Raw genomic sequence first — 21676 nt, 5'->3', positions numbered from 1 at the left:
AATACAATCTGGACTGATGGACAGCTGTGCCCCTCAACTGTACAAACTGGGATGTCTTTTACACTGCTCTGCTGTGAGAACTACCACTTGTCTATTCACACACAGCCTCTAGCATGCAAAATCACTCCCAACTGAATTATAGAAGTGCTCCTAGCCAGCCACTCCTGAATTACATTGCAGAGCAACACCAACGAACTTCCAGTCCCAGACTTATCCCCAGAAATGTGCCTGTTGTACTGCCTGGCTCTCTCCTTCTGGACAATACAAGCTCACAGAAAGTCTGTCATTTCATTAATAGAAAGTGATATGCACAAACCCTGTTATTCCAAATGAAGGTTCTCAAACATTTCAATCTAAACACACTAACTTAGATAAACAATAAAACAAGTTTATTAAAGACAGAAATAGATAGATTTTAAGAGATTACAAGTAATGAGACATAAAAGTCAAAATTGGTTACAAAGAAAGGTAAAATGCAAACTAATACCTAACTAACAGGCTAGATCAGAGGTGGCCAAACTACGGCCTGCGGGGCCTTCCTGCCCAGCCCCTGAGCTCCTGGCCCAGGAGGCTCGCCCCCGGCTCCTCCCATGCTGTTCCCCCTCCCTCACGGCCATGCTGCCGTGTGGGGCAGCAGGACTGCGAGCTCCTGCCGCTCTGAGTGGCATGGTAAAGGGGGGTGGTGGTGGGGCACGCATGGCAGGAGAGGGTCTGGGGGAGGCAGTCAGGGGTGGGGGATCCCAGGGGGCAGTCAGGGGACAGGAGGCAGTCAGATGGGGTGGGGGTTCTGGGGCGGTCAGGGAACAGCGGGGGTTGGATAGGGCATGGGAGTCGTGGGGGGACTGTCAGGGGGTGAGGGTGTGGATAGGTTGGGGCAGTCAGGGGACAGGGAGCAGGAGGAGTCCCCCAATGAGAACCAGGGCCTGTGATCTAGTAACTTCTATTAGTTGCCTGAAGAAAGCCTCATCCACCTCATCCCCCTGGTCCGGTGGGTCTATAGCAGACTCCCACATGACATCACCCTTGTTGCTCACGCTTCTAAACTTAATTCAGAGACTCTAAGGTTTTTCTGCAGTTTCATACCAGAGCTCTGAGCAGTCATACTGCTCTCTTACATACAATGCAACTCCCCCACCTTTTCTGCCCTGTCTGTCCTTTCTGAACAGTTTATATCCATCCGTGACAGTACTCCAGTCATGCGAGTTATCCCACCAAGTCTTTGTTATTCCAATCACATCATAATTCCTTGACTGTGCCAGGACTTCCAGTTCTCCCTGCTTATTGCATTTGTGTATAGGTACTTAAGATAACTCGCTGATCATTCTGCTTTCTCAGTATGAGGCAGGAGCCCCCCCTTCTTGCGCTGTCCTGGTATCCCACGTTCCCACTTACCTCAGAGCTTTGGTCTCCTTCCCCCGGTGAACTTAGTTTAAAGCCCTCCTCACTAGGTTAGCCAGCCTGCTTGCAAAGAAGCTCTTCTCTCTCTTCGTTAGGTGAAGCCAGTCTCTGCATAGCAATCCTTCTTCTTGCAACACCATCCCATGATCAAAGAATCCAAAGCCTTCTCTCTGACACCACCTGTGTAGCCATTCGTTGACTTCCACAATTCAATGGTCTCTACCTGGGCCTTTTCCTTCCACAGGGAGGATAGATGAGACCACCACCTGTGCCTCAAACTCCTTTATCCTTCTTCCCAGAGCCATGTAGTCTTCAGTGATCCACTCAAGGTCATTCTTGGCAGTATCATTGGTGCCCACGTGGAGAAGCAGGAAGGGGTAGCGATCTGAGGGCTTGATGATTCTCGACAGTCCCTCCGTCACATCATGAATCCTAGCTCCTGGCAAGCAGCACACTTCTTGGTGTGAAGATCATTTCCTACTGAGGTTCAGGAGACTAGAGTTCAGGGGGAACAGAAACCCCCAGCTGTTTCTTTGCCAATATGTAAATTTATCGCTTACACCCTTCTTCCTGTCAAAGAATGGTGATTAACCAGGTGATAATCAAATGGACTAGGCTGACACCCGGCTGAGGTGTTGTCTAGCCTTTGGTCCCCGGGGAATTGGTCTGAAGTGGTTTCCCCAAACTTGGAACATGCCTTACACAGTAGAATTGTATAACTTTACATACACAGTGTTGCCACACATTTTACCAGTAGAATAATGTTCAGCAGATTGTGGGTTTTCAAATGATACCTCTCAAGGCATACTTGTTATAGAATTTATCATAGATGTGTAAAAAGGGTGAAAGTAAGAGTACAGATTGTCACACTCTCTCCCTTTTTCCCACTCAACATTTGTTTTATTTCCTTATCTCCCCTTTTAAAAATAAAAATTAGAATGGACTAGAAGTACAATAAGAAAAGACAAGCACCACATCCCTGCTATATTGTGGGTACAGAAAAAGTCAGCGAGTCTTATTCCTTTTAAAAGGAGTGAGTCAAATAAATGATCTTTAACTCCCCAAATAGCCACTTGAAGGCAGCCTTGGAAAATTGCACTCAATCTATTCCTCGGGGAATTTTGCACCAAAAAAATTACACACACAATATTTTAAAATCTGGCACATTTTATTTGTTAAAAACACCACAATATAATCATGCCTGTTTCAATCATTTTGGTAATTTATTTCAAAATGCCCATCAACAAGTATGTCTGTAACAATACAGACAACAAAAAAGATTCAGGAACTGTTTTTTGACAAATAGATTCCTTACTAGGCATATTAATACAGAACTGAGTGATAATTCATTTAAACTAGAACACAAAAACGCATTTCCTGCACCCCTCAGAAGCAGTGCAAAGGCTTGGAGGAGTCGGCGATAATGGAGAAACTGAGGGAGAGGGAAGTAATTGCTGGAAAGGAGACTGGAAGTGAATCTACGGGGTTGTTGGGTGTTGTGGGTGGGAGAAGTATGAAACAGGTTTTTGGGGTTTTTTTGGTTTTTTTGGGGGGAAGGAGGGTAAGGGAGGAATTGTTAGCGACTTGGGGAGCCTCCCCCACGCAGACCCTGGCTGACCCCTAGCCTCTCCCATTCAATCAGGCACATCTGCACATGTCCCAATGTGGCCCTGAACCCCCTTCCCCATACCCATACGCCTTTGCACTCCCCACTCCCATTCAGCCTCTGGCTTAATGTCACCCCACTAGCACCTGTGCCCCCAATATGTCCCCCATCAGTAGCCCTTCTGAACCCGTGTGGTCCCTCAGCAGCCCCACACTGTCCCCCTCCCACCCTCATAACCTGTGCCTCCTCATCTGGTCCTGCGAGCAAGGCAGCCTCTGCCCCCTTCCTCTCCACAGCTGGCTACTCTGCCCCTTAAGCCAGCTGCCCTCTTTTGGGTCTACATCAACCCCTGGTGGGCAAAAGGTGTAACTGCAGTGTGACCCCTCTCGCAGCTTCCCTTCAAGTCCCCGTCAGAATCAATTATTCTGTAGGGTGCCAGGGGGTATCTGTGGGGAACATTAATTCTGTGCTTACGTAGTGGCACAGAATTCCCCCAGGAGCATCATCCTTTCACCTGGGTCAGCTCTTTATTTTTAAGATTGGAAGAAAATCCTTAGTTTTTCCTGCAGCTGGATTTTGTGGCTGGGATGGTAAGTCTTCATTACTATTTTGCCAGACTGTTTGAAGGGGGTGATGAAGTAAACAATACAATGTGTGCACAACGAACACTCCCCACCTCTCACCCTGGTTAGGTTATACTTTAAAAAACAAACAAACAAAAACTCGTGACAACAAATATTTCCCGATTAAACAAAAATCTGTAGCATTTGTTTCAGTGTTTCCTCACTCACACTACACTTCTCCAACTCTCTCTTCTTACTGTTCTGTTTGGCTCTTTCCAGTCTTGGAGTTGGCTCTTCCTTTGTGTTGCCCCAAGTGCTTGGTTCAGCCTCCCAGCATCCCATTCTCTCCTCCTTAAAACCCTCTTCTTTCTGAACTCCTTCACACTTGGTTCTCACCTGAGCCTTTGTCAAGTAGCCTGCCTATTTTAGAAATTTTCTTCTCAGAACTGCTGCGAAGTCTGACCCTCCCCCAATCTGGTCTCTCACATCTGGCCTACACTTACAATTTTCTGCTGGTACAGCAATATCAGAGTGGAAAAAAAAAATCATCACACCCCTATGCTGGCAAAAGCCCTAGCAAGGGCATGGTTATAACAGAAAATAAGTCCTTTTGCCAGTATAGCCTATTTCAGTGATTCTTAAACTTTTTTTCGTGGACCACTTGAAAATTGCTGAGGGTCTTGGCGGACCACTTAATGATCTTTCCAAATGTTGTTTGTACCGTTAGCTAATGATGTAAAGTGCTCTGGATAAAAGCACTATATTAAAAAAAATCTTAATTAACTTTTTTTTGTTCTACAAATAAAAGCACAGCTCATATTTGAATATCAGTAGTCTTACCTTTCTAATGCGATGGATGTGCCCTCTCTCCTCTGCTGCGGCAGCCGCAGCTCTGGAGCTGGGAAAAGTTGCCTCTTTCTCTTGCCGCAGCAGCCGTGCACGTCACAAATTCCCCCCATGCCCTCTCTTCTCACTCCACTGCCCCCTCCCACTTACCCCCTATTCCTCCCAAGGCCACCACCTCACCTTACATGTGCATCTTCTCCAGGGTCCAGGCACCTAATCGGTGGAGCCACGCCTAATTAGGTGGGTGGCCCGTCATTCTCTTGCGTGCAGCTGCCCAGGCACGCACCTTAGAGGGACCTATCTGCAGTCCACCTGAATGGCGCTCATCTGCGGACCTCAGTTTGAGAACCTCTGGCCTATTTAGTTTGGGGGACTGGGTTAAGTATATGAGAAAAAGAATTATTTTGCTGATATAAACTGCATCTCCACAAGGTGGTTTTGCTGGAATAGCTATACCCACATACCCATGTCTACTGTAGACAAAGACTCAGATCTAGAGGTGACGACCAGCAATCAGAAAAAAAAATTCACTTGTAAAATAGGCAACTCTAAAGTCACTGAAACAATCCACAGTATCATTTCTATAGGCACTTTTCAGAGTAGAAATCCACTTAAATGCAGGGGGGTCAAAGGAGACAGGAAAAAGGGAGAAAGATTGGCCTGTTGGCATTTTGATAGGACTGAAGAGAATTTCACTAGAGAGCATTTAAAGTGATGGCTCAGAACTTGAAAAGCACAGGGGAAAGGGTTTTTGCTTCCATTTATTTTTATTTTCAGTGATTTTAAAATGAGTGACTGTTCCATGGTTCCCGGCAAAGCCTCACTTGTTTGCAGTGCTTCTTTTGCTGCCAGTTCTCATGGACTAAAGGATCTGAGTGAACACGGATAGTTCACAGGGTCACTGATTCTCACAGAAAAATAAATACACACAGCAGAAAGGCACTTCAAAACTGCCATTGGTGCAAACCCAGAGGAAAGTTTTAAATAAGGCGCATGAAACTTTCCTCCAAGGCTGCAGGTAGACTAAATGCTTTAAAAATAAAATTAAATAAAAAAAAATACAAAAAAACCCTCCCCCCACCAATTCTTACCCTTTCAATCATAGTGTCAGTGATGGGCATAACAGGGCTTTGGTTTTTTGAAGTGTTTTTTGCTCAGAGTACCTTATATAGAGAGCATCCAGAAAACATTTTAAATGAAAGAGGGAAAAGGGAAAATGTTTACATGAATTGGGTTTGTAGTCCATGGTCTCATCCTTAGAATCCACAAGGCAAGACTCCTAGAGAGTATGTCTAGACTGCAAAAAAGGTGTTCTTAACTCAGGTTAGCTAATCAGGATTAAAATAGCAGTAAAGACACAGCAACTCCGTTTTAAATTTGTGTTAGCATATAGAGTTCAAGCCCAGGTTCCCCTTAGGTTTTTACTCAAGCTGCTAGCAAGGTAAAAACAGAGATCCTGTCTTCACTGCTATTTTAACCCAAGATAGCTAATCTGAGATAAGAACACACTTGTTTAAAAAGGGGGGGTGGGAGGGCAGGGCACAGTGTAGACACACGCTTTGAAGAGTACAGGCATGCACAGCTATTGACAGGAGGTAAACAGGATGATAATTCCTCTTTCCTGAATTAACCAACTAAATCCCAACAATGGAAATAACATTTAAAATAACTGATCCAGTAACAGCAATGAGGAAAGTAGCACAGGGTGTTTGGGTTTTAGCTATGCATTAGTCTGTCACAAAATCTTGCGCAAAATTAATTCAGATCAATGTGGATATGCTTGGGTATTTGGCTCTTGGGAAGTCCAGGATACGGCTACGCATGATCTCCTGGGTGGTGCAGAGAACCACCATTTTTCAGCCAGAGCCCATTTTCCAATGCCCAGCATAGCAATGCTGTTCTCATTTCCATGCTTTTGAAAATTTCCTGAAGAAAGGTTACTAAAGGGTTCTGGTAAGCAGTAAAACTTTTAGTTGGGAGAAGTATCACCATTAACTGGGTAAAGTCCTGTCTTATCTAATATCTATCTTGTATAATAGCGATCTGCAAGGGGGACATTTAAAAACACATTAGTTGTGTTCAGAGATGTTATTAATTGAGAGAACACCACACACCTGTTATGACTGAGAAGTAATACAAAGGGGCCTAGACAATAAAATGAAAGTTATTTAATGGAAGTGGGGGGGGGAAAGCAATTAACACACGAGACTTAGGACAATATTAGACCACAAGTTACATAGGAATTTGCGAAGTGACATAGAAACAAAATAGCCCTGTGTAATTTTGGGCTGCAGAAGCATCTTGTCTTGGGGCAAGGTGGCAGAGGTCCTTTCTCCATATGGCTCTTGTACTGCCCTAGGCACCAGAAAAATCCCTCCATTTGGAGAGAGTTCAGAGAAGAACAAATTATGAGGGAGTTGAAGAGTTTGATTTATGACGAAAGATAGCATATATATATAATGCATGCTAACTGCTTGAGAGATGACAAAAGGATAGGTAAGAGGTGTAATATTTGACGGATATAAAGAACTGCTGTTTGGCATAATACAGTGGGATGCCTGGAGAGAAAGGATTGAAATTAACAATGGAATCATTTAGGCTGAATCTCAGGACAAGCTTCATGACAACACAATCTATTAGATGGTTATAATTTCCCCAGTGAAGCAGTGGAAGCCACTTCACATGGCATATTTAAAACAAGTCTGAACAAAACACTAGGAAATGCTCAGTAGAAAGACTTGTTGACCTAACAAGAGGCTTTCTGAGAAGATATGATCATCACAATATTCTCCCTCTTGGATCTTAAGCCTCTAATGCATGACTTGAAGCTGGGAGCCAAAGGTTAAGTGCTATTCGCAGAGAAAAGTCACAGGGGAGTAAATTATTCCCTCCCTAAATATACCAGATTGACCTTATTCCCAGTGCAAGCCGTCTAGTCAGAGACTTGAGATCCAAGGATGAGATAACCTCTTTGAAGAAACAGAATGACAGGTTAGTTATACTTCTTCCACCTGCAGAGCCTCAGAACTACCGTCTACTCGTTTTCTTCCAGGGGCTCCAAATTGAGCCCACGACTCCTCGGGGCAGGGTGGTCAGTAGGATAATGACAAGGGGAGCAGAAGATGCCTCTTACATCTCCCCCCATCACCTCTGCAGGAGCTGCAATTGCCGGGCACTTCTGGATGGACTGAATGACTGGAACAACAGAAACTGCTACCTTGGACGGCCTATGATCTTATATACTGGTATTGGCTCAGTGACTGTTCTAATATCCCGCTCTTCCTACTACCATCTCTCGTATGGTTTCATGTAAACAAGCACATCCCCCTCTGGCCCCATTCTGTTATCCCTCCCTGTCTTCCATCTCCAGGGCACTTTCCATGCCACATCGCCTCACTCCAAGCAATCCCACTCTTCTGCATTCTCCCACCTCCCTCACTCCTAATATCTATGTCCTTCCATGCCCCCTTCAACTCCTTTTCGCATGGTTCAGAGCCATCCATTGGTCACACTGAAGGCTATGGGAGCACAGACTTATCACCCTCACTTGCTCTCCCTTCTTATTGTTCATTACATCCCTCACTTGTCTTTATACAGTAAATTCTTCAAGGAAAAGGAATATCATCTTCCTGGGAGCCTGGACACACCTAGCACAATGAAGGCCCAAGAGTCACCTTTGGCCACTATTGTAAGAAGAATAATTTGTAACTACTGGGAACTATAGTGATGTCCAGACAGACAGACAGCCATTTCATCTGGCTGGAAATGAGAACAGCATTGCTATGCTGGGCACTGGAAAATGGGCTCTGGCTGAAAAAAATGGTGGTTCTCACAACCACCCAGGAGATCATTCGTAGCCATATCCTGGACTTGCCAGGAGCCAAACACACTCCCCTCAAACGCTAGAGCATTCATGTGCCAGAGAAACAAAACAGGTTGAGCTGAGAAAGAGGAATGTGTCCACAACTGTTAGGCCTTCCATTTGATCCTATCCTATGCAGTCCTGTGCTGTAACTTGTTGGAAAAGGCAGAGTTTGTGGTCCTCCTCTTGACTTGAGAAGTTCCCCACTCTCCCAGGCTTGAAGTTTAATTTGTCTGGGCACATTCCACCCTTCCTGGGCTGTTCAGCTTCCAGGTCACATTCTGAGGTGAGAATGACATGGCTAAAGTACACCAGGATTAGAGCCCGGCTCTTCAGTGTCAGAAGACTGTTAGAATTAAAATAATGGGTCTTATGAACTAATTTAGTACATTAGTAAGTGTAGTGAAAATGAGTCTGACATGGCCTAGCACAGTGGCTCTCAGCCTTCCCCCACACCTGTACACCCTTCAGGAGTCTGATATGTCTTGCATACCCCCAAGTTTCACTTTACTTAAAAAGTACTTGCTTACAAAATCAGACATAAAAATATAAAAAAAAGTGTCACAGCACACTATTAATGAAAAATTGCTTATGTTCTAATTTTTTCATATATTTCTCATATATTTATAAAATTGGAACAAATATTGTACTTACGTTTCAGTGTACAGCATTTAGAGCAGTATAAACAAGTCGTCTATATGAAATTTTAGTTTTTACTGACTTCGCCTGTGCTTTTTATGCAGCCTGTTGTAATACTAGGCAAATATCTAGATGAGCTGATGTACCCTTTAGAAGACCTCTGTGTAGCCCCGGGGTACATATACCCCTGGTCAAGAACCACTGGCCTACCATAAGGCCACCACTTGTGAACAAACTCATTTAACCAGACAATTGGCATAACCAATCCAGGTCTAGGACTATGATAGCAGAGGGTGCTAAAGGTTAGAAGTGACACACTGGCAAAGCTGTGGTGATTGGAGACATCCGCATAGCATCACTCTTCACTATGCCCAGCTCAAACCAATGGTATTAATCTCTCATTCATGAGCACTAAATAAATACATGCACAAAACAAAAAAACCCTAGGAGTTAAATCAAACATACAGGACTGGAATGAGAACTGCTTTGTCCTTCGGATGCTGCTATGTTTCTGGACTGGAAGGAGGAAGATTATTAAAGAGACTTGAGAAAGCAGATGTATGCTGGGGAAGTTCTATATTTTCCAAACAAGAAACTGTCTTTATAAAGGTAACTATTTTCTGTATTGTGCACAAATCCACACCACACAGTAGATTGCACTAGGAGTTGCACACAGCAATTCTGTAGGGGAACAAGTATAGAAACTCTCAAGGTAGCTAGTTTCCAGTTTGGAACTAGGGCTGGTTATACGTTGATGCTAAGATTTCAGTGAGACGTGATGAGATTTTAAGAGAGGCGTGATACTCCTGCATGGGATGGCATGGAATCTGATGCACTTGGAAAACACTAAAAACTACTTTTTCAGACAAGTAAGAGATTCTTATGCAAATTCATCTCATTCAGACCCCGAGGGCTGCTAAACTATAGCAATGGTTTTATGGCAGCATGTCTGAGTAATTCCCTGTCATCCCTATTCCAGGGCTGCAGTGATCAGGCCTATGGACATCATTGCTACAACCTTCTTGTGTTTCTCTTTAAACTAGGTCAACGTACTGTGTTATCTGATATATCGTTTTGGGGCAAATATACCATCCATTGGATAGTAGTGTAAGGACAGTGGTCCACATTCATTCTTGGTGTAACTATTTAATAAATTATTGGAGTTACACCGCAGATTAATTGGGCCCAAATAGCCCCAACTAATTTTAAAGATACTTTAAAATTACTTTTAAATTAAAAGTTACTTTTCACTACTCTTGCTACTGCATAACAAATGCAAAAGGCAGCTTTGATGGCTATTTGCTTCCATTCTGTCTAAACCTGCATGAGTGCAGAAGATAATTTAGTTACTCATATAACCAGAATGTTAGAGTACATAATGTGTTCTGTGAAAACTCTGTGTGCTACTGTACATGAACCCCTAACAGCGACAGAAATATTTCGTGGTGGAGGAATGTTTACTTATTCTCCATCCTAACCACAGTTCTTACTTCTACTCCATCAGCTCTGAGGGGAGACAAACCGATCTCTGTGATTAGCCAAATCTCACTGGATGCTCTGACATTGGGATGAAAAAGTAGAATTTCCTAAGATAAAACTATCTATATAGTCTCAAGAATGTAACTTGCAGGATTGCAATAGTCCTACAGCTTACCTTAGTAAAATAACTACTAGGCTGAAATTGCATGGTTCTATCTGAAAACGAGGGACACTCTCTGAAATGGAATGCCACTTTGGGAAAAAAAAAAACAAACAAGACATTCAAGTTCTAGGGGCCAAGCTGACCCAGCTTTAAAATATTGTCACGTGGCGGGGGAGGTACTCTGGATTCTAGATTTAAAAAAAAGAAAAAAAAATCTAAGTCCTCTATACCTCCCTATTCTCTTCTCTCATGACTGGAGTGTGGTCTCCACCCCACAATAGCTGTAGGACAATTTCATTCCCTCTGTAGCAGCAACTAACTCCTACACTAAACCCAGAGCTGGCCTTGTAATGGAATGTTAAACTGTATCACACCGTTCAGACACTAGATGGCGCGGGGTGTGAACAACAAACAAAAGGTATCTGTTCCACCTTCATCCATAGAATAAAATATCTTCCTAATGGGTGGCACTTTAGGGCGGTCTGGATCATTAATGAAATCTTTTAATCAGTGACACAATATGGATAAAAATCTCAGCAACAAACCTAGACCAGAGAAAATGTCAGATTGCACATCCTGATGCACTGAGTATCTAGCATTCTTAATTAAATGTACACATCGCCACTCAAAGTTCTTTTCTACATGACTGCCCTGCATATTAAATAAGGTCTAGGGACCCTCCCAACAGCTCTACTGTTTAGCTAAACACTAGGGCTGTCAATCGATTAAAAAAATTAATCGTGTTTAATTGTGTGATTAATTGCACTGTTAATAATGGAATACCATTTATTTTAAATATTTTAGGTTGTTTTCTAATTTTCAAATATAGTTATTTCAATTAAAACACAGAATACAAAGTGTACAGTGCTCACTTTATATTTATTTTTTATTATAAATATTTGCACTGTAAAAAACAAAAGAAATAGTATTTTTCAATTCAGCTAATACAAGTACTGCAGTGCAATCTCTTTATCATGGAAATTGACCTTACAAATGTAAAATTATGTACAAAAAATACATTAAAAAAATAAAACAATGTAAAACTTTAGAGCTTACAAGTCCACTTAGTCCTATTTCTTGTTCAGCCAATCACTCAAACAAGCTTGTTTACATTTGCGGGAGACAATGCTGCCCACTCCTTGTTCACAGTGTTACCTGAAAGTGAGAACAGGCATTCGTATGGCACTGTTGTGGCCGTCATCGTCAGATATCTGCATGCCAGATGCGCTAAAGATGCATATGTCCCTTCATGCTTCAACCACCATTCCAGAGGACATGCATTCATGCTGATGATGGGTTCTGCTTAACAATCCAAAGCTGTGCAGACCGACGCATGTTCATTTTCATCATTTGAGTCAGATGCTACCAGCAGAAGGCTGATTTTCTTTCTTGGTGGTTCAGGTTCTGTAGTTTCCGCATCGGAGTGTTGCTCGTTTAGACTTCTGAAAGCATGCTCCACACCTCATCCTTCTCAGATTTTGGAAGGCACTTCAGATTCTTAAACCTTGGGAAGAGTGCTGTAGCTATCTTTAGAAATCTCACATTGGTACTTCTTTGTGTTTTGTCAAATCTGCATTTTAAGAACACTTTCACTGAACATGTGCTGGGTCATCATCTGAGACTGCTATGACATGAAATATATGGCAGAATGTGGGTAAAACAAGAGCTGGAGACACACAATTCTCCCCCAAGGAGTTCAGTCAAATTTAATTAACACCTTATGTTTTTAATGAGTGTCATCAGCATGAAAGCATGTCCTCTGGAATGGTGGACGAAGCATGAGTGGACATATGAATGTTTAACATATCTGGCACATAAATATCTTGCAATGCCGGCTACAAAAGTCCCATACAAATGCCTGTTCTCACTTTCTGGTGACATTGTAAATAGTAAGTTGGCAGCATTATCTCCCGTAAATGTAACCAAACATGTTTGTCTTAGTGACTGGCTGAACAAGAAGTAGGACTGAGTGGACTTGTAAGCTACAAAGTTTTACATTGTTTTGTTTGAGTGAAGTTATGAAATGAAAAAACATTTGTAAATTGCACTTTCACGATAAAGAGATTGCACTACAGTATGAGGTGAATTGTAAAATACTATTTCTTTTGTTTATCATTTTTACAGAGCAAATATTTGTAATGAAAAATAATATAAAGTGAGCACTGTACACTTTGTATTCTGTGTTGTAACTGAAATCAATATATTTGAAAACATAGAAAAAATCCAAAAATATTTAATAAATTTCAATTGGTATTCTGTTTAACAGTGCAATTAAAACTACGATTAATTGCAATTTTTAAAATCGTGATTAATTTTTTTGAGTTAATCACGTGAGTTAACTGCGATTAAAATCGACAGCCCTACTAAACACTAACAACCTCTGCTACAGAATGTTGCCATGTCTTTACAGCCTTAGTTAGGATACAGCTAGAATTCTGTACTCTTAACCAGGATTCATAATTCTTTATACTCTTATCAAAGCCAGCTGGATTCAGAATGCTTGAGTGCATGTAGACTTGGGTTTTATATACTTTTGTGCACTGAAAGCTTTTATTTTCTGTAGAAAAAGCCATCTCAGTGGAGACCCCACAAGAAAAAAAAAAGAATCAGTGATATAGGTTACCAGATGTAGCAGAAGAGGACAGATGTATAAAGCTACAGTCTTGTCCTCTTCCTCCCCACATGCATTCTGTACCTTCTTCCTGGTTTTAAATGACAAATTATGCAAGTTTCATGCAGAACTAGAACAGGCCCTCCTCCATGTTATAATAAGGAGAAGGACATAAAACAGCTGTAAAGATAAAGCAAGCATCAAGTGCCACCACATGGCAGCCTGCCACAAATGATCAGTGGATCATGACCAACCAGGGTATTCCATCTGTGCTAAGATGTCCCCTAGAGCAATCAGATCCAGAGACGCGCCAGCAGGCGCCGATTACTAATGCACGTACAGCCCGATTACACTATCCACTGGCCTAGCCACGCTGCTCCCCTTAAAAACACGCAGCAGAGCACAATCACATGTCTCAAGGTAATAACTTCAGTATTGCCAAGCCAAAACCATTCCAAAAAGTCAGATCAGGCACCTCAGAAGGTCACGAGATTTAAAAAATAACAAAGGTTGGATTCTTTTTTATTAATCCTCTGGTTTTCAAGCCTTTAAGGGGTTATGTTTTCAAGCTTTTCTCTGCAACCAGGGGGAATAAGAACTTGTTTTTTATTTTAAATGCAAGCTGAGACTCTCACATGATCACCTGACTCCTGGAGCTAGAGCTTTAAGAAAATTGCCAAAGCTTGGGAGACTTGAGATACAAATCCCAGAAACTGTCTGCACTATCACCAGCACCCACTGCTACAGAGATAAGCCCTCTCAAGCCTACCATGAGTCCCCCTCACCAACGGGAAATAAATGCAGAGGCCCATGGAGACAGATCTTTGAGCTACTCTGAATTTACTCCAACAAACCAAGGGAGTGTCTACACTGCCAAGTTGTCGACAAAACTTTTGTCTTTCACGGGTACTTAAAAAAGCCCACCCCAACCCCCCGAAACAAATAGTTTTGCCATGGCAAGTGGCAGTGTGAATGCAGCTTTGTTGGCAGGAGCGCTCTCCTGCCAACAAAGCAAACGCCGCTCGCGGGGCTGGAAGTATTTTGTCAGCAAAAGTGCTGACAAAGTGTTTACACATGCCAACATTTAGCGACAAGGCTGTGTCGACACAGCCTTGTTGCTAAAATCTGCGTGGTGTAGACAAGCCCCAAGGGCTTGTTTACACTACCGCTGAAGTCGAAGTAAGTTACACTGCTCAGAGGTATGAAAAAGCCACCCCCTGAGCTACACAAGTTACGTAACAAAGCGGTTTCCACAACACTCTCCCATCGGCATAGCACGTCTTCACCAAACCACAGTGCCAATGTAGCGTTGTAGTGTAGACTTGCCCCAAGTGTGCACATGCAACTATAGACTAATTGGTTCCAGTCCTTTAAATACTTAGTACCTTTGTTTAGGTGGTGGTTTAAGTAGTTTTCTACAGCTATCTCTGCATCCTGGATAACTCAGCTTGCTGAGTTCTTCATGGTTTTAAATGACAAACTATGCATGCTTCATGCAGAACTAGAACATGTCCTCCACGTTATTAAAAAAAGGACATAAAACAGCTCAACAGCTGTAAAAAAAAGAAAGCATCAAGTGCCACCCACATGATGGGTCTGGCACATGGCAGGTCCATGGGATCTGTCAGCTCTATCCAACTACAAGCATCTACCAGTATTCAGCCAGTAAAAAGCCTTGACAAGCTGAAGTGCTTTGTGCCACTGTTGCAGTGACTTACTGTCAGGTTTCAGTGGGAAAGCATTGCTTCAGAGGGGAAACTTGGTTTCGGCTCTTTCCTGGTGAATAATGCTGCAGGCCAGAACCAATGCAGGAAGGAATATTGACACCAGCCTTAAGCCATCTCCTACACTGTATCAGCAAAACCACGCCTCTTTAGGAGACAGAGATTTAAAGGGAAAAAAGAAACTCTGTCCATCACAAAGTGACTTATCCTCAGCTGTGCAGATTCCTGGTTTCCTGATGAACACTTAAGAGGCAAGTAGGTCACACAGAGAAAACAGAAGCTGCGAAGGTGCCTTCCTCCCTCAAAAAGGAAAACACATACTGCTAATGGCTTCTTTGAATCAAGTTCCCTGTATTAAGATTTTAAAGCGGTCATTTAACCTTCTGTCCTGCCCTTGTCTAAGCTAAGGCAATTTGCACCAATGCCAACCTCACCTAACACCAGTGCAGTGCATCTACACAGGGCTTTGCACTGGTGCATCCACATTCTCACACACACACACAGCTTTCAGTTCTGTAACAGTTCTGCAGCAAGAAGTTTTCCATTCAGCATCCTATTTTTCCCCTCCCTTCCTACCTCGTTCTAGGACTCTCCACGGTCACCAGCAGCCTTTGATACTGAACCTTATCAAATACCTTTGCAAATTTACATGCACTGAATTTCCCTGATTTGACTGGATAGGATTATCTTCACAGAACTGCAGAAGGTTAGTTAAACATGACATCAGTGCTCAAATCTCCATGGACTAGCCTCTAACAGACTCCTACTTTTCCATGTGGTCTTTCTCAGCCCCTACAATAGTTTCTAAGATTCACCCACACCAACCAGCGAGCTCTGTTCTATAGTTTCCAGGTTTCAGTCTTGGCTTTGGAGTTATTGTCCATTCCTCCCAAATCCAAAGAGAGAGTTTAGGTTCTAGTGTCCCAATAAGACTGAACTATTTACATGTTTAATCCCTTAGAAAAAACTTTCAGATTTATTTGGTCCAGACCAGGTGCTGTGTCAGCAAAGCGTACAGAGCTCTTTTGAATGACATCAGTACACCAGTAACATCAATACACCATGAAGGCCCTTGTCTTCACAAGAGATTTGCTCTGACTTCAGCCATCAGTGAGCAGCACTGGTGCAAACCTGCACTGCAGGCAGAGTAAATCACTATGATCCACACTTTTCACCAGTGCAGATTATCTTGGTTTCAAACAGAGGTAAACTGCCTGTGTACAAATAGCAGCCTTGCCTGTTTACACTAGAATTTTGCACTGATGCAGCTGCACTGGTGGCTAGCTACCCCCGCCAAATTCACAGTGCAGACAAGACCTAGGTTCTCCTACCATTTTTGAAAAATTCATGCTTGACTTTAGCATCTTTCTACTCTCTCTGCATACAGAATACAAATACTGCAATTATTTAACAACTCTCATTTGTTCTGTGTTTGTACAGCACCTAGCACAACTGGGTTCAGGTCCATGACTAGGCCTCCTAAGCACTATGGCAATAAATAATAAATCCCGCACCCCCCACCACCCGATTCAAGTTCTGTGCTCTCATCTTCAAGAGTTTCAACCTGCACAGCATTGAGCACATACTTGTGGGGAGGGTCCAAGCCTGCATCAAGTCAGGACTCAGGTTCAAACCCTATTCCTGCAGCATACACACAGCCCCACAGGGCGCATGCTTGGGCAGTTTGCCGAAAGTATCCCACAAGCCAAGTTTCTTTGTTCTCTGGACAGTCAGATTTTCCCACGCATGCACCACGAACAAAGGGCTAGAATGGCCACATTCTCGAATATGGGTGGTTGGACATGGCCCAGCATAATGCAGCATAGATACTGGTGCCCCAGGTTGGGACAATTCCTAACTAATTTGGTGTCACAAATGAGTGTAGACACTCAAGCCCTAGCTTAACAAACCCAGGGTCTGCTAACTCGAGTTCAGCTAACCCTGGGCTTAAACTACAGTGCAGAAATGGTCTTTAAGGCCAGAAAGGACCATTATGATCATCTAGTCTGACCTGCGAAACACTGTAGGCCAGAGAATTTCACCCACTGATTCTTGTGTCAAGCCCGCAACTTCAACTAGAGCATATAGTTTCTAGTGACAGCAAATCCATTGCTCCCCTAGGTAGGCTGTTCCAATGGCTAGTTATCTCACTGTTAAATATTTGCACATTATTTCTTGTTTGAATTTATCTAGCTTCAGACAGCTTGCGTTTATCCCAGGTTGTTTAGATCTTAAAACAATATCACAAGAGACAATGTTTGTATCTCCCTACGTTGCCACATTAGTTCCTGTTGCCACTTCATCTTTTTTCTCTCTCTTTACTGGAATTATGTTCCAGTAGGTGCTTACTTGACTGTACCAGGAGTATTTTGCACTTTTCCACTGTGGATTTCCCAGGCCTTCCTGAGTTCACACAATTTTCTTGACACTTTACACAAACTCTGTTCTTCCAAAGGCCAAGGTGTGTTATTTCTTTCATAACTTATCACCATTTCCAACTACACAATATAAGGAGTCTAGATTTTCTCCAACCCCAACCTTATTTAACCTTATTGACTCATTTCCAATTATCAGTTCAAAAAAGTTACCTTACCTTGTTCACTGTTTGCTTCCTTATGCAATGTCAATCTAGCACAAAGGTGGGCAAAGTACGGCTGGACCATCCTGCCTGGCCCCTGAGCTCCTGGCCTGGGAGGCTAGCCCTGGCCCCTCCCCCTCAGCCTCAGCTCACTGCGCCACCGGCGCAATGCTCTGGGTGGCGGGCTGCAAGCTCTTGCAGGGCCGCCCAGCTGCAGAGCTGCGGCCTGACCCGATGCTCTGTGCTGCGCGGTGGCATGGCTGGCTCCAGCCGGAGGCACGGCTGCCTGTCCTGGTGCTCTGGGCAATGCAGCTTTAGTGCCACCAGTGCTCAGGCAGCGCAGTGAGGGGGCAGGGGTGGTTGGAAAAAGGGCAGGGAGTTCAGGGTGGTGGTCAGGGTGTGTGCATAGGGGTTGAGGCAGTCAGAGGGTGGGGAACAGTGGGTGCAGTCAAGAAGGAGAAGGGGGACATCAGGGGGCAAGAAGCAGGGGGGGTGGATGGGGCAGGAGTCCCCTAATCACCCTCCATACAATTTCAGAAACCCGATGTGGACCGCAGGCCAAAAAGTTTGCCCGCCCCTAATCTCGCAGCATCTCAAACTAAGTTGTATTTTAGTCTTAGTTTTGCTGCTATAATTCTCCCAGCTAGTCACTAAAAGTCAACATGGCCATTTCATTAAAAACAAAAAACAAACAAACAAAAAAACCAATTATGTCTCCTTTCCACGTAATACTTCCAAAGACTTTTCCTTGTCCCAGAAGACGATAGCAACACATGAGACTGTTATTGGAAAATCCAAGCTGAAGTATCGAGGCAATGCTCATAGGTCTGTAAAATCACCCTGCAAGAGTGGTCAACATAAAAGTACTCTGTGATTCTTAAAACTGTATAGCTGTTAATGGAGAATTACCAATGCACATTTTTGGCCCATATGGTGAAATGAACATTTCAAAAGGTAGCAGAGTACATGATACTAAACTGGGAGGAGTGGTAGATACGCTGGAGGGCAGGGACAGGATACAGAAGGACTTAGACAAATTGGAGGATTGGGCCAAAAGAAATCTGATGAGGTTCAATAAGGATAAGTGCAGGGTCCTGCACTTAGGATGGAAGAATCCAATGTACCGCTACAGACTAGGGACCAAATGGCTAGGCAGCAGTTCTGCGGAAAAGGACCTAGGGGTGACAGTGGACGAGAAGCTGGATATGAGTCAGCAGTGTGCCCTTGTTGCCAAGAAGGCCAATGGCATTTTGGGATGTATAAGTAGGGGCATAGCGAGCAGATCGAGGGATGTGATCATTCCCCTCTATTCGACATTGGTGAGGCCTCATCTGGAGTACTGTGTCCAGTTTTGGGCCCCACACTACAAGAAGGATGTGGATAAATTGGAGAGAGTCCAGTGAAGGGCAACAAAAATGATTAGGGGTCTGGAACACATGACTTATGAGGAGAGGCTGAGGGAGCTGGGATTGTTTAGCCTGCAGAAGAGAAGAATGAGGGGGGATTTGATAGCTGCTTTCAACTACCTGAAAGGGGGTTCCAAAGAGGATGGCTCTAGACTGTTCTCAATGGTAGCAGATGACAGAACGAGGAGTAATGGTCTCAAGCTGCAGTGGGGGAGGTTTAGATTGGATATTAGGAAAAACTTTTTCACTAAGAGGGTGGTGAAACACTGGAATGCGTTACCTAGGGAGGTGGTAGAATCTCCTTCCTTAGAGGTTTTTAAGGTCAGGCTTGACAAAGCCCTGGCTGGGATGATTTAACTGGGAATTGGTCCAGCTTCGAGCAGGGGGTTGGACTAGATGACCTTCAGGGGTCCCTTCCAACCCTGATATTCTATGATTCTATACATAACATTGCCAACTGCAGCAACATCTTCCATAGAGGACCCATGAACAGTTACAACTTCTAACTAGTTTCAGAATAGCAGCCGTGTTAGTCTGTATTCGCAAAGAGAAAAGGAGTACTTGTGGCACCTTAGAGACTAAGGGTATGTCTACACTACGGAATAAGGTCGAATTTATAGAAGTCGGTTTTTTAGAAATCGGTTTTATATATTCGAGTGTGTGTGTCCCCACAGAAAATGCTCTAAGTGCATTAAGTGCATTAACTCGGCAGAGTGCTTCCACAGTACCGAGGCTAGAGTCGACTTCCGGAGCATTGCACTGTGGATAGCTATCCCACAGTTCCCGCAGTCTCTGCTGCCCATTGGAATTCTGGGTTGAGATCCCAATGCCTGATGGGGCTAAAACATTGTCGCGGGTGGTTCTGGGTACATATCGTCAGGCCCCCATTCCCTCCCTCCCTCCGTGAAAGCAAGGGCAGACAATCGTTTCGCGCCTTTTTTCCTGAGTTACCTGTGCAGACACCATACCACGGCAAGCATGGAGCCCGCTCAGGTAACCGTCACCCTATGTCTCCTGGGTGCTGGCAGACGCGGTACGGCATTGCTACACAGTAGCAGCAACCCCTTGCCTTGTGGCAGCAGACGGTACAATACGACTGGTAGCCGTCATCGTCATGTCCGAGGTGCTCCTGGCCACGTCGGCTGGGAGCGCCTGGACAGACATGGGCGCAGGGACTAAATTTGGAGTGACTTGACCAGGTCATTCTCTTTAGTCCTGCAGTCAGTCCTATTGAACCGTCTTATGGTGAGCAGGCAGGCGATACGGATTGCTAGCAGTCGTACTATACCATCTTCTGCCGGGCAGGCAAGAGATGAGGATGGCATGCAGTCCTTCTGCACCGTCTGCTGCCAGCCAAAGATGTAAAAGATAGATGGAGTGGATCAAAACAAGAAATATACCAGATTTGTTTTGTACTCATTTGCCTCCTCCCCTGTCTAGGGGACTCATTCCTCTAGGTCACACTGCAGTCACTCACAGAGAAGGTGCAGTGAGGTAAATCTAGCCATGTATCAATCAGAGGCCAGGCTAACCTCCTTGTTCCAATAAGGATAACTTAGGTGCACCATTTCTTATTGGAACCCTCCAAGAAGTCCTGCCTGAAATACTCCTTGATGTAAAGACACCCCCTTTGTTGATTTTAGCTCCCTGAAGCCAACCCTGTAAGCCGTGTCGTCAGTCGCCCCTCCCTCCGTCAGAGCAACGGCAGACAATCGTTCCACGCCTTTTTTCTGTGCGGACGCCATACCAAGGCAAGCATGGAGGCCGCTCAGCTCACTTTGGCAATTAGGAGCACATTAAACACCACACGCCTTATCCAGCAGTATATGCAGCACCAGAACCTGGCAAAGCGATACCGGGCGAGGAGGCGACATCAGTGCGGTCACGTGAGCGATCAGGACATGGACACAGATTTCTCTGAAAGCATGGGCCCTGCCAATGCATGCATCATGGTGCTAATGGGGCAGGTTCATGCTGTGCAATGCCGATTCGGGGCTCGGGAAACAAGCACAGACTGGTGGGACCGCATAGTGTTGCGGGTCTGGGACGATTCCCAGTGGCTGCAAAACTTTCGCATGCGTAAGGGCACTTTCATGGAACTTTGTGACTTGCTTTCCCCTGCCCTGAGGCGCATGAATACCAAGATGAGAGCAGCCCTCACAGTTGAGAAGCGAGTGGCGATAGCCCTGTGGAAGCTTGCAACGCCAGACAGCTACCGGTCAGTTGGGAATCAATTTGGAGTGGGCAAATCTACTGTGGGGGCTGCTGTGATGCAAGTAGCCCACGCAATCAAAGATCTGCTGATATCAAGGGTAGTGACCCTGGGAAATGTGCAGGTCATAGTGGATGGCTTTGCTGCAATGGGATTCCCTTACTGCGGTGGGGCCATAGACAGAACCCATATCCCTATCTTGGCACCGGAGCACCAAGCCGCCGAGTACATAAACCGCAAGGGGTACTTTGATAGTGCTGCAAGCTCTGGTGGATCACAAGGGACATTTCACCAACATCAACGTGGGATGGCCGGGAAAGGTACATGACGCTCGCATCTTCAGGAACTCTGGTCTGTTTCAAAAGCTGCAGGAAGGGACTTTATTCCCAGACCAGAAAATAACTGTTGGGGATGTTGAAATGCCTATATGTATCCTTGGGGACCCAGCCTACCCCTTAACGCCATGGCTCATGAAGCCGTACACAGGCAGCCTGGACAGTAGTCAGGAGCTGTTCAACTACAGGCTGAGCAAGTGCAGAATGGTGGTAGAATGTGCATTTGGACGTTTAAAGGCGCGCTGGCGCAGTTT

The 21676-nt window shown here is 44.4% G+C and overlaps 1 protein-coding gene across 4 annotated transcripts in view; it reads right to left on the bottom strand.

The window, feature by feature from the left end:
• The window catches only part of RAB11FIP3 (RAB11 family interacting protein 3), a 180280-nt gene that overhangs the window by 87285 nt on the left and 71319 nt on the right, over window positions 1–21676 (bottom strand). The gene's annotated exons all lie outside the window — the stretch shown is intronic.

Source organism: Caretta caretta, chromosome 10, assembly GCF_965140235.1.
Source record: "Caretta caretta isolate rCarCar2 chromosome 10, rCarCar1.hap1, whole genome shotgun sequence".
NCBI lineage: Eukaryota > Metazoa > Chordata > Testudines > Cheloniidae > Caretta > Caretta caretta.
Note: the sequence above shows the minus strand (reverse complement) of the source record. Positions and strands in the feature narration are given on the sequence as shown.